The 19,827-nt window shown below is 34.0% G+C and overlaps 1 protein-coding gene across 16 annotated transcripts in view; it reads right to left on the bottom strand.

Moving 5' to 3' along the window:
* The window catches only part of MEF2C (myocyte enhancer factor 2C), a 171,845-nt gene that overhangs the window by 115,625 nt on the left and 36,393 nt on the right, over window positions 1–19,827 (bottom strand). Inside the window, exon 1 of one of the 16 annotated variants that reach the window (XM_041753816.1) lies at window positions 2,819–2,837. The exons of the other annotated variants lie outside the window; for them this stretch is intronic. The gene's annotated coding sequence lies outside the window, so the exon portion shown is untranslated. Of the gene's footprint in view, window positions 1–2,818; window positions 2,838–19,827 lie in introns of those variants that run through there. 16 annotated transcript variants of the gene reach the window in all.

Below are 19,827 nucleotides of genomic sequence, written 5' to 3'. Positions count from 1 at the left end.
TTAAGAATAGTACCTTGTAGGGACGCCTGCGTAGCTCAGTGGTTGAGTGTCTGCCTTTGACGCAGAGCATGATGTTGGGGTCCTGGGATGGAGTCTCACATTGGGCTCACCAACAGGGAGCCTGCTTCTCCTGCCTGTCTCTGCCTCTCTTTCTGTGTCTCTCATGAAAAAATAAATTAAATCTTAAAAAAAAAAAAGAGAGAATAGTACCTTGTAGCCTTGTAATGGCATTATAAGAATTCCTGTTACTAAAATTATCTTAGCCTTAGTTAGACCTGCCCAGGAATTCCATGATATTTGCTTTGTTTCTTAGTATCACTTGATTCCACAGGTCAAAGGTACATATGTTACATTTCTATGTACCTAGACACAAGCATGAGTTCATTTTGTTGGTTAATAAAGGTAAAGGATAAATAAAGCAAAGAAACATTTCATTTATTCCTTCATTGGAGAATTTGTTTTTTATTTTTTTTAATTTTTTTTTTTTAGTGCTGTAGTACTATGTTTTAGGCACTATTTTAAGGGATAAATCTAAAGAATAAACCATAAAAATTCATACCTTTGTGGAACTTAAAATATTTCTGGCATTATCTATATTTTCTTTCGACTCCACATGAAAAAAATGGGCTATACTTTATTTTATCCTTTGCTGTGGTTATTGTTTATTGGTTAAAGCTGAATGGATTTGTACACACCATGCATTATTTTTGATTCTCCTTAACAAATTTTAAGCCTTCACTATTTCTTAGGATGTTCACTTCCATACTGTTTTTAATTTCTTCTTTTCTTATAATGCTTTTAAAATGTCTGTTTTTTTTTTATGGGTCTTTTTTTAGCCAACCAGATTCTCTCCTCCCTTTCTGTTTGTGATACCAGATGAAGTGTTTGATCACTTGTGCAATCTTCCATCCTACATTTTAAATTTTCTAAGAATACTTTAAAAATATTACCAAGTCCTTTGAAATATGCTTCATTAACAGTCATCTGTGTCACCTTACAACGTTTGAACTGGAGAAGGCACAAGACAATGTTCAGCCATCTACCATAGAAAGTTCTGCCACTCTCCCAATACTGCCCTAGGAATTGGGAAAAGGTATGCTGCAGAGACAGGCACATCACTGGCAACTGGCTAACAGTTACAATAGATGGAGTTATTTTCAAAGATCCCAATATATTGGGTGTTGATATCTTTTTAATGTTTTCCTATCTCATTTCTTTTTGGATCCAGAGCTTTGTAAAATGTCTCTTTATTGTTCGTGTGTGTTACAATTTTTTTTTAAAAAGTCATGACATGAAAAGTATTTCCTATTTGGGTCTGTTTGTTCCATTAGCTATTTGCCTCTCCCCAAAACTGTATTTGAAGCATAAACATTGAAACATAGACATACTCCAACACTTAAAATATTGCATGTGTCATTGAAATTCTATTTGAAAAATCAATGGTGGACCAATGCATTGTTGGGATTAGAATGAAGTTTAAAAAAATTGAAGTTCAGAAAAAAAAAAATTGAAGTTTAGAATTCTACTGAGACACTGTACAAAAATGATACCAATTGCCAAGTACAGTGTATGCTACACAATCACAAATAATTTTATTTATTTATTTTATTTTATTTTATTTTATTTTATTTTATTTTATTTTATTTTATTTTATTTATTTATGATAGTCACAGAGAGAGAGAGAGAGAGAGAGAGAGAGGCAGAGACATAGGCAGAGGGAGAAGCAGGCTCCATGCACTGGGAGCCTGACGTGGGATTCGATCTGGGGTCTCCAGGATCGCGCCCTGGGCCAAAGGCAGGCGCCAAACCGCTGCGCCACCCAGGGATCCCACAAATAATTTTAATATTTCTGAAATTCAACTTTTGTATCTCATTCAATTTTTTCTAAGACTCATTTTCTCCACTACCAAGTAAGGATATATTAAATAGGTAATATACATGTTTCTTCTATGTCTAATGACAGATTTTATGATCCATGATCTATTGAAACTCATATTTATGATTTTCTTCAATCCAGAAAATTATCATGTCGGGAGATTCTACTTCAGATTGGCAACATGGATATGCGCAACGAAGGCAGACACTCAACCACTGACCAACTCAGGCATTACCTGAGCTTTAATCTAAAAATAAATCTCAATGTTTGATTCTTATTAGATTAGAGAAGGGTGTTTCATTTTCTGTTTTCAACTTTATTATTAAAATAAAGTGGAAATAAATTCTTAAAATAAAGTGGCCTTTCCACTTTATTCTTAAAAATCGGGTGTAAGGGCACTTGGGTGGCTCAGTCAGTTCGGCCTCTGCCTTCTGCTCAGGTCATGATCCTGCGGTCCTGGGATCGAGGCCCACACTGGGCTCCCTGCTCAGAGGAGAGTCAGCTTCTCCTTCTCCCTCAGACCCTCCTCCCTGCTTATGCTCTTTCTCTCTTTCTGTCTCAAGTAAGTGAATAAAATATTTTTTAAAAATTGGGCTTAAAATATATTGCTATTTGTAGTTTAAACATAATGCACCAAAAATACTAAGTTTTTCTCTGATTTAAATTATATTTCTTGATGTGCTTCTATTTAAAATTCTTTCAAGGGCAACTTAAATAGTGTTATAGGCTACTAGCAACCATTTATACTTGAAATTTATAGCCAGAGAAAAGTTACTCCTAATTTTTCATTTGGTGTATGCCTTAGTAGTGTAAACATAATAAGGAATTCTGATTATATAGATCAACTTGACAATGAATTGGAAATAGGCGCTAGTAAAGACTGAATTTATAGGTGAATTGATGATAAATGCACTATGCTGTAATTTACTGGACATGCCTTACCTCATAAATTTCTGTGTCCTTCTTATCAATGATTCTTAAGGTTCTATGTATGAAAATACGGGATCCCTGGATGGCGCAGCGGTTTGGCGCCTGCCTTTGGCCCAGGGCGCGATCCTGGAGACCCGGGATCGAATCCCACGTCGGGCTCCCGGTGCATGGAGCCTGCTTCTCCCTCTGCCTGTGTCTCTGCCTCTCTCTCTCTCTCTGTGTGACTATCATAAATAAATAAAAATTAAAAAAAAAAGAAAATAATTCCCTTTGTCCACTTACTATAACCATTAATTGGAAGCACCTTTCTGACATACTTGTGATACTCAAAAATGTTAATGACCAGTGAATTTGCTTTAACTCCACAAATTAACTAATTTGGACTGCTTGTAAAAGTTTAAACTAGAATGAACATTATAAATACAGAGCACAGAATCAAAATGTCAATGTTCCTATAAATGCTGTTGTCAACAGCTGGTTTAAATTGCCAAGAAACCCCAAAAACTAATCAGGAGGGAATAGTTTTTAAAAATGGATCTATAGTATGGGGAAAAAAATGCTCTTCCTTTAAAGTCATTGTTCATTTCCTGTATTGAAATACGATGTAGAAGCAAGAGTAAGATACTATGACCTCAGAGGCTTTTAAACAAGCCCAATCTCCATTATGTGAAACTTCTTTATTACAAGCATTTCAGAACAGATTATGACTAAATATGAGATTATGATGGGCAGTAGGATGTTATAATAAGATAACAACATAACTATTTGTCATTATCTTTTCTACTCATTTACCCTATGCACCACAGTTCCCTTCTTGTGTGACAAACTCATCTGAAGTAAGAAATAAGCAATGACGCACTTGAATTTTCTACTGCAAAATCTAAGTTGTGATAAAAATGCATGTTTTATCTTAAATAATCTAAATAAATCTTAAATGGTAATAATAATTGTCATGCTGGGAGTTTTTATAAAATATATAGAGTTCTCTTCAACATTGAGTTTTCAACCAATTATCTTCTCTACATATGCTTTCTGCCCTTTAGAACTTTGGTTATGAGCAGTCTAATAAAATTTGACTACAGATTTATATCTATAATAAAAAATATAATCGACTTCAACCCTTTACGAAAGTGCTACGAAATATATACCAGTGCCCATAATGACAGAAAAATGACAGCAACAATGCCTGGGAGCAAACTGTCATTTGAGAGAGCAAAGGTAAAAAGAAAGTCATTAAGGGATCAGTTAAAAATATTTTTGTTAGGATATAAGAAAATTAAGTGGTAGAGTTCCAAAGGGAACTCTTTCTGTGCTTATAGTATCATTCAAATAGTTTATCCCTGCAAGGAGATTACCTGTAATGCTGCCAAGGTCACTGCCAAATTGTATTAATGGCCATGTTCACTTATATGTCAGTCACATGAGTTAGAGCTGCCTTCTTCTTCTTTTTCTACTGCATAATGACCTACCTCTTAATGCACACTGACAAATTGAGGTGAGTGAATATGTTTTTCCAAAATATAGATGGAAGAGTTCCATTCCACCACTCTTCCATTTTAATTGTACCAAACATGTGGAATGTAAAGTCTGGCAGTAAAGAGGTTTTAAATATTCTATTCTGAAAATTGAACCATTTTTGAAAATGGCACTTTGAGTCTTACAGGGAATTATTTGTGGCTGCATTGTGGATTTTCTTTCAAATGCACATTTGCTTACATTGCTGTAAAAGCACAAAATATTTTTTAAATGTAGTAGGAATGACATTTTTTTAATCTAGAAAATGTCATTGGAACACAGAGTTAGTAACAGAATGATTTAGTATTCAATAGTTAAGCTCTATTGCAGATTTGTAATTTTCATTTATCAATATTATTCATCATTTACAGAAGAAATGTGAGAGTGTAGGCATATTGGCTTCTGAATACATCTACTGACTAGAGTGTAGCAGACATATTTATGTACTTAGAGTAAAAATAGATTAACACATCTCCTTTACAGGGCTTATATTTAAATAGAATAAATCACATCCTCAAAGAATAAATGATATTCTAGTATGTTATAATAAGACTTGCTCGTGAGAGACATCTCTATTAAAAATTTACTACTTTAGTCCTGGAATACCAATTTAGTCCTGGTCTTGAGATTAGCAATATATTAAAAATATCTGGGGAATTAGCAATTTCAATTCTTGATTTGATATTAAACTTGGCGCTGATTTCTTTGTTTCACTTATATAGTTTAATTCATCAAAACATTATTGAAATAATTGGGAAAGAAAGAAGACATGAAGAAGTATTTCACTGCTTACATCAGCTGACCTGAACAATATTTTATAACTATATTTAGAAAAAGATAAAAAGAGCTGAATACAGCTACAATTCTCTATGCCAACTTCCTCTATTACCACTTTTTTTTTTTCTCATTTAGTAACTCATCTATAAAACAATGACATTAAAAAAAGAGAGAGAGGGAATAATTTCAGGACCTCTAGACAGAATTTTAACAGGCTGGTAGATGCATAATTAGTTAGAAGACTAGATCGGACACCAATCTAGCTTTCACTTAAGATTATTATTTCTAGTTTGTTTATCTCATTTATACTCACACAATTTTTGGTAGTGATTGGATCACAAGGGAGCTTCTCAAATTTGAAGTTGAATAATTAAAACAACTATTATCTAAATTTGAAAAACTAGATTAAAATATATTGCATTTATAAGGTACATGAGTAAAAATGGCAATACACAGAATGCTAATAAACTCCATTCTGCAAATTTAAAATCATAACCAGTAATTAGACAGAGGGTGATGCATCTAAAATTCATATATAATGCTTTAGCTGAGATTTATAATCTTATTATTAAAACTTTTATACAGATTATGTAGAATAATTTCTTATTTTAAAAGAATTCCCCAAAGGCAAATAGCAGGAGACAGTAGAATCTGCATGATTTAAAAACCTAATAATGATCTATATTTGCAAATCCAAAGCTATAGTGGCCAAAACCAAATTAGTAGAGAATAACAAATCTACTTCCAGAAGTGTGATTGAATGAATACTACGTCCCTGTTATGTAATATATCTTACTTTGTGGAATACTGGGTAGCCTTATGTAGATGAAAACCATCTCATTAAGATAAAAATTTACACATATTTACATCTTTCTATATAGTAATAATTGGCAATATGCTAAGTGCTTTACATTTATTATTTAATTCTTGTAATTAATTTAGACATGGTAAGGTAGATAAATTCAAACACATTTAAAAAACATAAGCAGTGTAACTTTTTAATCCATGCTGTTAAGTAGTTGTTACTTGGGTAAGCTCGCTAAAAAAACAAGAAGGTCATGAATTCATCCCCTCCACTGATAACTGGGGTAACTGACATACTTGTGGATAAAAATTCTGTTTACTAATGTCACTGTGAAAGAGTTGGTTAAAAGATTCCCTTTATCAATGGACTGGTTATTTATTTATTTATTTATAAATATTGTATTTACTTATTCACGAGAGACACACAGAGAGAGGCAGAGACACAGGCAGAGGGAGAAGCAGGCTCCATACAGGGAGCCCCATGTGGAACTTGATCCTGGGACTCTGGGATCACACCCTTGAAGGCAGACACCCAACCACTGAACCACCCAGGCATCACTGAACTGGGCATTTAGAATTCTAGGTGGCCCATGTGAGTGTATTTTGTTTCCTCAGATGGATAAAAAATTCTTGTGTTATACTTGCTTCTAATTTGAAAATAAAAGGCATTCATAAATTCACATGCTCCAACTGCTTAAATCTTAAGATTCACATATCTAAGAGCCAGCCCCACATGATTTTTGGCTATTCTATTGAATTCTATGGGGAACTGCTCATTTATTGTACAAGAATTGTGACACTTGTTTGTTAAAAAAAAAAAAAAGGTTATGCACACATGATAAAATACAGTGAAAATAAGAGTGATATTTACCTAGTGCAAAAGCTGTCTAAAGCTTAATTTAAAAATCTACAATAAAAGCTTCAACATTTATCTATTTTGACTTGTGTCTAAATGTTTCACTTTATAGCAATAATGATTGACCACTATTAAGGTTCAGTTTTCTCTGATGTTTCAGAGAGATGAATCTGCAAATTCCTTCAGGAAATTATCTATTGTTAATCAACATTTCAAAAGTCAGAAGATTCCAGAACAGGGTAAATCTGGTATTTCTTAGGTCTACTTTTAATTTAATAATATGAATTGAAACTATTAAAATTCTAGAAGAATTTTTTAAAAAAACTTAAAAGATAAAATCAAAATCTATATCCTAGACATTCTTCCCAAAAGGCAAAGAACAAAAACCTTTCAATGCGAAATTTCTTTAAAGAAAAAAAAAAAGATTTTATTTGTTTATTTTGAGAGACACAAAGAGAGAGGCAGAGACATAGGCAGAGGGAGAAGGCAGCTCCCCATGGGGAGCCCAATGCGGGACTCATCCTAGGACTCTGGGATCCCGCCCTGAGCCAAAGGCAGATGCTCAACCACTGAGCCACCCAGGTGCCCCTCAATGCAAAATTTCTTGATTGTAAAAGTTTAAAAAGGCAAATGATCGTTAATTCTTGTTAATCCTTGTTCTGTGTCAGGCACTGCTCCATTTACATACATTAACCCATTGATCCTCATAACGACCTTATGGTAGCATTATTACATACATTTTACGTATGGAGAAATTAAAGAAGACCTTTCTTGCCCATGTTAAATGGTGGCTTTGGGATTGAAACCTAGCAATCTGACTCCAACGTCTGCCTTTCACATCATACTTAGAAGAATACCAGCATTTTAAAAAATGATGGCTACTTTGATTGCTTTAAGAACACAACAAATGAACGGTAACCGCCAAAATAGATGAGAGAATGAAGGAATATAGAGTCGGTGCAGACTTTAGAAGACCACTGTTTTTTAGGAGCATCATGATGTCTAGGATGCTCTTCATTCTAACACAGAGTAGCAAATAAAACTTACACACCTCATGTATTCACTCTGACTTTGCCGATCTGTCTGACACACATTTATACATAAACACACATATTTATGCATATGCACACATACGTACCTATATAGCGAATTTTTAAATGAAGAAAATATAAATTTTTAAATGAAGAACTTTGCATTGTCTCATTATTAGAATAATGCAAGGACTTTGTACTTTGTCTTTTAGTAACATTCACACGTTTTGATATCAATCAACCTGTCTTAAGTATTGGATATAGGTTTAGTGAACACCTATCTGCTAAGATTTGCTAATTCTTCTATTAACTTTCAACTTCTACATGCTATAAACCAGCAATGTTAATTATTTCATATTCTGATTGTAAAAATTCAATATTTAGTAACATATACTCTTCTATCTTATATTATTAAAACAATTTGTACCTTTATATTTATGTGAATAGGCCATAATATTTATCCTAGGTTCTTGAAATTATAAAATCTATTTTTGTTATCTCAAAAAGATTTAAGCATTCTAATTATACTATGAATGTACTGGGAATGATTATCATTTGAAACTGTATAATGTAACCAACCTAGTAATGTAGTAATGGCTAATAATGTAACCAACCTATACAGACACAATCCATAAGTGCTTTAGATACAAAAAATAGAAGCAAATTCTCAAACTGTGTTTACATTTCCATAATGACAAATGGAAATTTAAATGACTAAAAGTGATTATATGTGGAAGTACTTTATGCAGAATTCTCTACATTCTTTAGTACTAAGGCGGCAAACAAAAGGTTACTGCATCTTAGGCAGGATAACACAATTAAAACCATTTTAGAACTGTATATTGAATTGTGTGTTCAAAATTCGCTAGCAAAGGAAAAATTTATATTGCAAAAAAATCACACCTTTTAGTATATATCCTAAATATATATAATTGAAAAAGCTAATTTTAAGGCTATTTCTATTTCTATTAATAAATATAGGGAAGAAAATATATCTAAAAGTACCGGTGGTAAAAAATAAGTAAATAAATAGAAGCACCAGGAGTAGAGGTGAAAGTTGAGTTGAAGAAGCACATGAAATATGACAGAAGGTTGTCAGAAGTATACTCTAAAGTCAATTCCTACAGAAGAACATTCAAGGAAACATTCAATTTATTGAAGCACTGGCTTCTGGTCATATTAACCCTCATTTGAAATAAATATGTCATATAATAAAAAATTTTTAACAAGGATTTTTATCACAATTATTATATTTTCCAAGTGACAATTAAAATGTTACATATGTGGCTCTTAAGAATGTAATGTTAAAATGTAGCTCTAACTGAGGTGGGTATCTAACAGATAATGAGGTCTTCCAGGCTGGATTGGTACGCCCTTGAAAAAGGGTCAATTATCAAACAGCTGGGTTTACTTGGTAGCCAAATATCTTTCATTAGGACCACTAAGAAGAAATGTTCTGTTGGATACATAATGCCTAGACATTCAATAAATTAAAAATGGTAATAAATCACTATACTTAAGAGGACACAGATAATCAGAAACTGACAAATAAATGAAATTTATTCAAAATAGAAAGTGTTACCATTTTAGATAATATTATTGAAACACTGTAGAGACTGGCTAGTGAATAGTAAAACATCACGATTAGACTATCATATTGTTTTTCTTATTCCCACCACATACTGATGCTAACTAGTGGAATAGATAAAAAAAGATTTGAGATTGTCTGCATAATGGATTTATAAAAGCTATAAAAAGTTCCAGTGTACCTTTTTCTTCATATATTAAAGAAATAAGAGATCAATCTAGTCAGATGCTTATCACAAAAAACAAAAAAACAACAACAAAAAAAAACCCCTCCAACTTATGTGAATGAATTAAATAAAACTTAAACTCCAAACGGGGCCAATAAGATACACTATGTCTTTTAAAGAATCATAAATGTGTCTTTCAACATTGTTTTATCAGTTACAGCAGTATTATCTCATGACTTTCACTCATGACATACAATAGAACCATAAAAATTCATAATTTTACATGAGGAGGAAAATCTGAGAAAGAACTATAATAACTTAAGAATTATACAAAATCACTATTTATCTATTACCTGCAAATTAATATTTATTTATTTATTTATTTATTTATTTATTTATTTATATTTACCTGCAAATTAAATGAAATAAAGCACCTGAGATAGCAGCCCTTTGTAGCTATAAAAATGATGTTTTCTAATCAGAGGCTAAATAGATTAAAACTTATAATCATAGATTAAAACTTATGTGACTTCTAAACTTCAGGTTCCCCAACTGTAAAATGTGTATAGTATACAATAAATAAATATTATTATCATGGGCTCACAAAATAGTGGACAGTAGCATCTCACAACAGGAACTGAGTGCCTACCCAAAGGTAAGATATTTAGTAACGATCAACATCATTTAGCCAGTCAGGTGGTATAGCAAATCTGGTGCAAAAAGTAATTTGTTAATTGAGAGATTATAAATCCATTAGGGACTATCTCCTGAATACAAAGGCCAATGAAACCTAACCTTTGCCTTCCAAAGAACTTAAATTTTACAAAATTGGAAAGATACTTTATATATTAGCTCTAGCACAAGATAGATATTAATAAAACTATAAGACAGGTACACATAAAGTCCTCCAGAAGTCAGGTGTGGGAAAGATAACTTCAACGGGAAAGATCTTATGGTGGAAGTACTTAATCAAGTGTTCCCTAAGTCTCTCTCATTTGAGTTATGGACAATTATTACCCTTCATTTACCTGTTCCAATTTAATTCGACGAACATTAATAGGACATCTATTATGTGTCACTTAAACAAAAGAGAAAACAAAGATATTTGAATGTGGTGCAATTCCCTAGCTCAAAGAATTTATAATCCAATGTAGGATAAAATACGTTACATTTGTATAGTATTTCCATTTTATGATGCCATTGTACATATCTCATTTCATCAAGTCTTTGAGAACCACGGTTAGTAAAGACATAAAAGTTGACATTCTATTTTAATAAGATAAAAGGACTGCAATGAACCATAATTGTCTTCAGCAGAGTCTTTAGGGTTTCACTTTTCTGTTTCTGAGAACACATTCTAATTTTAGTATTTATGTAAATGGAATGACCCATTCTAGAACAGTTTATGTGTGGTTTACTCTCCAAAGTGGCTCTATGTGCAAGAAGGGAGATGAGCAAGCAGGGCGCGAGCACCGTGGAAGAAGAAGCCCAAAGAACACAAAAATTAAAAAGGACTTAAATTTTATTTTTAAATTGTCATTATTAAAATTTCAGAATTTGAAAGAGCCTTAATTAATGCTTTATAGAATACTTGGAGAAACATTTAAAAGTATACTCCACATTTGAAATATCAGAAAGGGAGACAGAACATGAGAGACTCCTAACTCTGGGAAATGAACTAAGGGTGGTGTAAGGGGAGGTGGGCGGGGGGTGGGAGGGACTGGGTGACTGGCACTGAGGGAGACACCTGATGGGATGAGCACAGGGTGTTATTCTGTATGTTGGCAAATTGAACACCAATAAAAAATAAATTTATAAAAAAAAACTATACTCCACATTCAAGTTTATTTTGGTAAAAAAATATGACCATATTTTAATCCTCAAAACAAATCACTTCATTTTTTAAAAAGTATCATTAAGAATTTAAAGACAGTACTACATATAGTAATAAGAGGACACATTTCTTTTTAATAATGTTGGATTTTTTTCCCTAACTCTTCACAGACTTTTTCTAATATGGAAGAATAAAATATTTAGTTGGGTTATAAGTAACTTAAAAGGCAGTGAATAAAATAATGCACTTCATGTTCCATGAATTTTCATTCTCTTCCTTCACATTTCCCATAAAGTAGTTGAATGTATGCACAAATTATGGTCCAAGTCTAGATAGTGCAGAGAAAAATCTCAGGGGAGGATTTTAAAAACAACAAAGTTAATTAAGTACATCCAACAAAAACTCTCCATTAAACACATGGAGTATTACAACTATTCAGCAAAGTATTCTCTTTCTATGAACTCAATCTCAACAAATGTAGGCATTTTCCTGATCACGAAATCCATCTTGTGACGTCTAGTTCAAATAAACTCAATGCATACATCTCTACTTCCCGAGATATGCAAGTCACTTCATGATCAGGGCTTAGAAGAGACTCTAAATTTAAGTTCTACCATTTTTTAATTCAAGTCAATTCATGTGTAGTATTCACCTCAATATGTTGGAGGCACTTTCCCTCTCATATCAAGGGACCCTAAAATCAACAAGATTCCACAGAGATTAAAATTCAGAAGGAAATGAGTGGCAGGATTCATCTACTCATTCATTTAATAAACTTCTATTAACCATGTGCCTGGCAGTGTCCAGATTTTAGACATATGGGCAATAAAACTCAAAGTCAGCCTGTAGCATCTTTGGAGGGGGCAGCCAAGTAAGAGTTTATTAGGGGTAATGGTTGGCAGCAGAGAGCAGCAGATAAGGTTTGGAGTCTGCAGCCCAAAATGCATGAGTCCTAAGCCTTGTTCATTCAAATCTTTCTAAGGCACTCTCATCTATGTGCACATCCTTGTTAATTCCCTTGTGTCCTCTTCTATAGTTATTGCTCAGTTACCCTTGGGGAATTCGCCTTCTAGTATGTTCCATATGCTAACTAACTGTAACTAATAAATGTTTAGAGTGATGCTCATTATATACCTGCATTAAGGAACAAAAAAAGCTATTTTTTAAAAAAATTATAGGGCAGCCCGGGTGGCTCAGCGGTTTAGCGCCACCTTCGGCCCAAGGCGTGATCCTAGAGGCCTGGGATCTAGTCCCACGTCGGGCTCCCTGCATGGAGCCTGCTTCTCCCTCTGCCTGTGTCTCTGCCTCTCTCTCTCTCTCTCTGTGTCTCTCACGAATAAATAAAATCTTAAAAAAACAAAACAAAACAGAAACTCTAAAAAAATATATAAACTAAGAATACTGCAATCTTTATGCAGTGATCTTCAAATACCAAAAACAGTTTAATCACTTAAGCACTATGTTGAAAGGTCTCCCCAGTAAGGTGGTGGTGGGCAATCTGCACTTTGAAGGAACACCGCATAGGATTTTGAGGTTTGTACATGGCAGACTAAATTTTAAAACCCAGAAATTGTTTTCATTGTTTCCACAAAAATTCCTGCTTGTCAAAGAGTGCTTTGCTTAAGCATTACTGTTTAAGGACAACTTGAACAATATAATTTAGTTATTTGTATTACAATACCTGTATGGCTTCTTACTATTTTTAAAAATGTTATTGTAACTGTACAGGGGGTTTTGTGGGCTCATGTGAGCAGCTAATAACCATTTAAAAAAACAGTTCCATAAAAAATAAATTCTGGGTTTCCCAATATTAAAGCAGAGCTTGGGGACACAAATTATTTGTAAGTTGGGGATATGACCATATTATTGGGTGCATAGTGGTATGCGAGAGTCTATACTCAAAAGGCAAGACATGTAGCTGCAAGACATGACATGTCCAAATGCCAAGGTCTTCCTTTAAGATCCAGCTTAAGAGTTTTCTCTTCTGTGAATTATTTCCAGAATCCTCATGCAGTAACAATTTTGAACGTTTTATTCCTGTATTATCAGAAAATGTAGAACCAGCACACAAGAAAATCAAGGAGAATGTCATTTAACATATGAATGTTCCTATATTAGTGCAATATTCTATAGATGAAAAGAGTCGTTTTTTCACTCCCCTGCAAAATATCCCAGTTTGGTTCAGAGAAGATAGAATATCATATATCTACTGCTTCTTTATCCTAAAAGATATCAATAATTTGGTAATTAGGCTGATAGGTAATTGTACATATTGCAAAGCTGTGCTAGAGGAAAAATATTTATTTTTTGCAGATATAGAATAGATGTAAAGTTCATGGCTAAGAAGGCGTCGGATAGAAATGATATTTAGGAACAAGCCCATAAATTTGAGAATTTTTTTGGGTGGAAATAAATTTAGTAGTGTTCAACAAAAGATATACTTCAGGGTTTTTTTTTTCTTTGAAAACAGAACAAATATATGGGATACTATAAGACACATTAATACTTTCCTTACACAACTCTATGAAGTTCTCGAGTGCATTCTACAATAGTTTTTAAAAATCTTACAGGTCTTATCATTTCATTAAATACTTTCTCCAAGAAGGAAAGAGTATAAATTTCCTTTATGTAATGGAAATAAGTTACATTTTTTATGGCCAGTTCAACATTCAAATAATGAATAGAAACACCAATGAAATGCTATGTTCTGCAAGTAAGAAAAAAGCAGCAGTTTCTTCTACATAATGGAAATATATTGCATTTTACAGTAGATTCAACATTCTAATAATGATAAGTGCCAACGAAATGAATGAAATGCCTTCTAATTTTCTTCCACATCCCTCAAGGCTGGAAAAAGAACAATCCTGCCACTTCTAATGTGAACAGGTGACTAAATGAATGAAACTATTACTTTGTAGGGTTTTTTCTTTCTTCTTTTAATAGTAAGGTAGTTCTCTGGCAACTTTCCTAATTACCAGGAAGCCATGCCTGCTGGTCACCATGCTAGATGGGTCCATTCCCTCTTTCTTTGAACACTTCCCCCACTTCTAGAAGCATAAAATAAACTGTTTAGTTGTTGCTTTTTAGAAAGTGTAAACCTTTTCATTAAAAAAAAAAAGCCATATCCTAGAGCACACCTTTTAGACACAATCTTAGGTCATGTCCATATGCCAATGGTAGCCTGAACGGGGTGGTCGGACTCAGTCAGCAGAGTTGGCCTGCTCAGCAGAGCTCTGCAGTCATGATCTGGAAGCATCAGCCCCACCACGTGCGTGACATTAAGATGATCCACAGCAATCCTGCAAGACTACATTTTAAGTAGAGCTTCCAATTTGCTGTGGTTGGCATGACCTAATTTTGGCTCGAAAGGTACATTTTTTTCCCCTCTGGGTTTTATTGAGTACACATCAGAGTAAAAAAAATATGTTCTTAAAGGTATTCTTATTCTTCTCTTTCTTAAGGAAAATTAGGGAATTCAACAACTGTTGGCCTCTGGCTAATATACACACTAAAGTCTTTTTCCAGCTTCGCCTACATCTTGACCCCTCATGCCAAATATTTTAGACAGTCTATTTATAAAGTTCATCACTTCCCCTGTTACTTCATTTTTAGAAATGCCAATAATTTAGAAACTGGAATGATACAGCTGGTCTCATAAACTGGGAAAGGGAAAATTCTATGGAAGAGATAATGTTCCTGTCGTAACTTAAGAAATCAATTTATTTTCTTCTCAATTTCACAGTTAAGAAGGAAGTAATGCTAATGTTCTGTATTTACTTCACCTTAGTGTTCAAAGATGATTCAAAGTTCTAAAGATCTGAATGTTAACAGCAGTCCTTGACTCTGACTGCACATATGAATCACTTCAGATATTTTTTAAAATTTCTGATACCTAGAATCATCCTAGACCATCCATCCAACTGGAGCTGGTTCTCCAGAATTTTTTTAAAGAAGTTCTCCAAGAAGTTAAATGTGAAGCCAGATCTGAAATCCACTGCATTAAATTCCCCTTGAGATGTAAAACCACGATACAGCTATGTTGTAGCATTATCTTACTTGAATATAGTATGTCTTTGAAATTTACTAGTTTATCCATTTATGAGCTTATTCTCACGGAAGAGCTTTCAGCTATTTTGTGATGCGAGAGAAAAACGCATCTGGATAACCTCACTGGCTCTCACTAGTTGCAATCATAGAAAGTTCTGCCTTTCTGGTATATATTAGTTCTGATAACTATGCCCCATTCTTGCAAAATCAGCGCTGGGGCTTTCAAGGGCTTAAAATCACTCGTTTTTACCTAGATCCTACTGAACCTTTGGAGGGTTTCCAATTGCATTAAAAAATTAATCTCACCTTATGCTATTTACTGACTTGTAAATCTCTAATAATACACTAATTGAATTCAATGCTGTATACTTAATTTACTCGAGGTGATAATTTTCTAATTTTATGTATGATGTTGATGTATTATCTATTAGGGATCAAATTTAGTACATTTTATGACTTTCAAAAAGTCCACTCCTTAGATCAAAGTTCTCATTTTTCCTAACTGATTTAATTCTCTATTCCAGACAATGGAAAATGCTATAATCAAGCAGTGAAGTCCTGTTCTCCCTCTTTCCTCCTAATATGAAGTTGGGCTTATTTCATGAGGAATCCGTTTGTGAAAGTAATGTGGTCTAGTAGCTGCAATGAGAAGTTTGTTTATAAATTTGGATTTTTATTTCATTATATAACCAAGGTCATTATCTAACTTCCTTACATAAAATTGCATGTGGCTCACTTTACAATAAGGCTTCTTATGACATGATCCACCATTCTTCTAATGTAACCTGTGGAATCAGTGTATTTATTTTCTCGTCATGTCTTCCCTTTTTTGTCCTCTGACATATACAGAGAAACTGGTGTGTGTGTGTGTGTGTGTGTGTGTGTGTGTGTGTGTGTATTGTATGTTTGGTAATGTTGAAAAACCAAGTCCAATTTCCTGGATTCTATATTTCTTCTAGGACCACAGTTTGCTTTCAGATTTATTCCCTTTTACTAGAATATCTTTAATAGAATACTTTTTTAAAGTATGTAAGATTCTTCTTCCTAAGGGTATGACATCCCTGAAGTACTTTTATTTATCTATTTTTGCTTTTTTTAAAGAAAAAAAGGATAAATACCACTTGAAGTTCTTAAAAATTAATTTATAAAAGATAAAAGTCCAGTCTCCACTATATAAAGTATCCTTGTGGTAGTACCTCACTGCTGGTGCTCTTGTGCCTCATTCATAACTTGTTTCACATCCCTTGTCAAAACAGTGAACTGCAGGGGAGGACCTGGATCAGGCCATCCTTCCTTTCAGCTGTGTCTAGGAAATAGGGCATGAGTGGGAGTGGAGGAGGAGCAAGTCCTCCAAGTTACCTCGAGATCCGTACAGTGAGGTTTTCTGGCCACAGAATGGAAAGGGGATTAGCTAGGTTCTTCCCACATCTGGTACCATCCTCATCACTTCATCAGCTGCCCTCAATATCAACAAAACCTAAATTACTGGGCAAGGCCTGGGTAGCTTCTTCAAGTGGGGAGGCAAAATTGAGAATATGGCAGGTCATATAAAAAACTCATGAAAGTCTGTTATGCTTTCAGAAGACAGATGCATCAAAAAAATTCCCTTTCCAGGATATTGCCAGGATTTAACTCATCATTTACGACTCACCTTAGGTGTGTCCTTTCTTCTACTGAAGACTGGCCTGACCAGTCATCTCCCCAAAAAGTTGAACATTCCATCCCTTAAACATCCACCTTACTTTCAACATACCCGCATTGCAGCGTTTATCACATAACATTCACAATTGCAACTTCGCATGTTCATCTCCCTCACCAGACTGTTCCTCAGGTGCAGAGACCCCACCTTTCATTTTTGTATCCCCAACACCCAGCAAGCCACTCCCATTAAACACTCACTGATTGCACTGACAGATCAATTAATTAATCTGCAGTCGATGTCCAAGGGGAAATGTTGAAACTAGCAGACTTTTATGGGCAGAGTTATATGCACGGTGTTTTAACTTTAAGAATGACGGAGTTTTATGACTAAGTTCTAGATTCACATTAATCTTCTAAATAGTGGCTCTTTCTCAGGCCTCACATTAAAATCACCCAGGCAGCTTTGAAAACCGCAATGACCAGACAGCACACCAAATAATCCAAATCTGGAGGTGGGACCCAGGCATCAGTATTTGTTAAAACAAAACAAAACAAAACAAAACAAACAAAAACAAAAAACAAAACAAAACAAAAAACCCAAAAAACCACCTCCCCAAAAGCTCAATAGCCAAGATTGAGAGCCTCTAAATTAACGGTATAAGGGATACCCAATGTTCTATACCTATGGCTCTGTCACTTAACATATATCCCCAAGATCAATTTCAGCTCAGTTTTTGAATGGATGCTGTTTGGAAGAAATTATTAGTTGATGTTAGCCCTTGGATGATCAAAAAAATTTTAAAGGCTTTTGAAATGCAATATTAGTGATATCACAATCTTCTTCCGGAAATATTGCTAATAACCTTATGTAATTATCTTTTTTAGAATTAGCCAACAGCTATGACTTCCTTTTCAGTGTTTGGGTAATCCGGGCTTTTATAGTGAATACTTGTTTCCTGTATATTTAGAACTCAAATGGATACTAAATATAAATCTGTTGTTTCATGAAGTCTTAAGAGTGTGCTTTACAGTTAGAAGATTCCAAAGAGGGAATTCAAACAACTGTAGTCAAAATAACATTAGGAAGTAGGCATAACTAGCCTCGGTGGTTTCATTAGTAAGAGAGGAATGAACACTGAGCATTACCAGTGGCACTTAATATTGCATAAAGCAAACAAACCTTCCCCTATCAGTGGGCACCATAAAATGATGGGGCTGTTTATCACTGTAACCAATTAATTTCAAATCATACATCTAATTTTCAAATCTTCAAGCCACATTTCTAATAAAAGCATTTTAAAATACAGAAAACACAGATTATTTTGGTGTTTGTACTGTAATCCAAATAGCATTTGATTCTCTTCAACAGGGTAATAAAGCAGTACCAAATGCAATTACTAAAATTCACTGGAAATTTGGCAAGGAATCCACATTCGTAAAGGTATGGTAGCTATTCATTTTGAAGTCTAAAGTACATACATGTGGTAATTCAAAAACATCTGAGTCCAGTTTGATTCCTGACCAGTCTCTCTGTCCTCATACCTAGTCAAGAGCATGATAATGCTTTTATAAAAAAAATTTTAAAAACTGCTTACGAGAGGAAAGGAAGTTTGTATTATTCCTCAGAGTAAAAATTCTAAAAGTGATCCCTTTACCTTTATCAAAATGTTTTTTTACTAAACACAGAAATATTCAGTCAAAAACCCAAAGTCATGCATTGGATAAATAAACTTGGTATAACATTTCTTAGTTTTCAAATATAATGGAAGTTGTTCTAACTTGTCAGGATTTATTTCACATATATCTCTGGTTTTAAGGTATTGCTTGTTTTGTTTCAACCACAAAAAAGTCAAAAGACTCTAATTCAAATTTTCCAAAATACCCATTTGCACTAATTAACTGGTTAACTCTTAAAACACATTTAATATCCATTTATAAACTGTCATACACATACAGTTCACATTCTTAAATTAAAACTATTAAATTACTATGATTCTTGTGAGTAAAGATTAAAAATGAAAACACCTCAAAAAGTGAAAAGCAAACTGGAGGTTGATAACATAAAACTAGGTACTCATTTTTCAATTTAAAGCTATTATTGTAACTGGAAAAATAGATTTTTACCAACAGGAATAAGACATTGCTTGTGAAGATTGATAAAATCTATTTTTTCCCTCCAGGTTAACAATACAGAGCTATATCATATATCAAGAACTAATTCACTTCTTTTTCATTTTATTTTTTTAAAGATTTCATTTATTTATTCATGAGAGACACAGAGAGAGATAGACGCAGAGACACAGGCAGAGGGAGAAGCAGGCTCCATGCAGGGAGCCTGACGTGAGACTCGATCCCGGGTCTCCAGGATCACACCCTGGGCAGATGGTGGTGCTAAACCGCTGAGCCACCAGGGCTGCCCAATTCACTTCTTTTTTTAAAAAGTACTAACATGGGATCCCTGGGTGGCGCAGCGGTTTGGCGCCTGCCTTTGGCCCAGGGCGCGATCCTGGAGACCCGGGATTGAATCCCACATCAGGCTCCCGGTGCATGGAGCCTGCTTCTTCCTCTGCCTGTGTCTCTGCCTCTCTCTCTCTCTGTGACTATCATAAATAAATGAAAATCAAAACAAAAATGGATAAAATTAAAAAAAAAAAAAGTACTAACATATCACATAAACGTAGTGTATGAACATTTCATTCTGGGATTCCTGAATGCCTTTCCCCAGGATGTCATGCAAAATTAAGTTTCTATAGTTATGGTAT

This window comes from Vulpes lagopus, chromosome 4, assembly GCF_018345385.1.
Source record: "Vulpes lagopus strain Blue_001 chromosome 4, ASM1834538v1, whole genome shotgun sequence".
In the NCBI taxonomy this organism is placed as follows: Eukaryota; Metazoa; Chordata; class Mammalia; order Carnivora; family Canidae; genus Vulpes; species Vulpes lagopus.
Note: the sequence above shows the minus strand (reverse complement) of the source record. Positions and strands in the feature narration are given on the sequence as shown.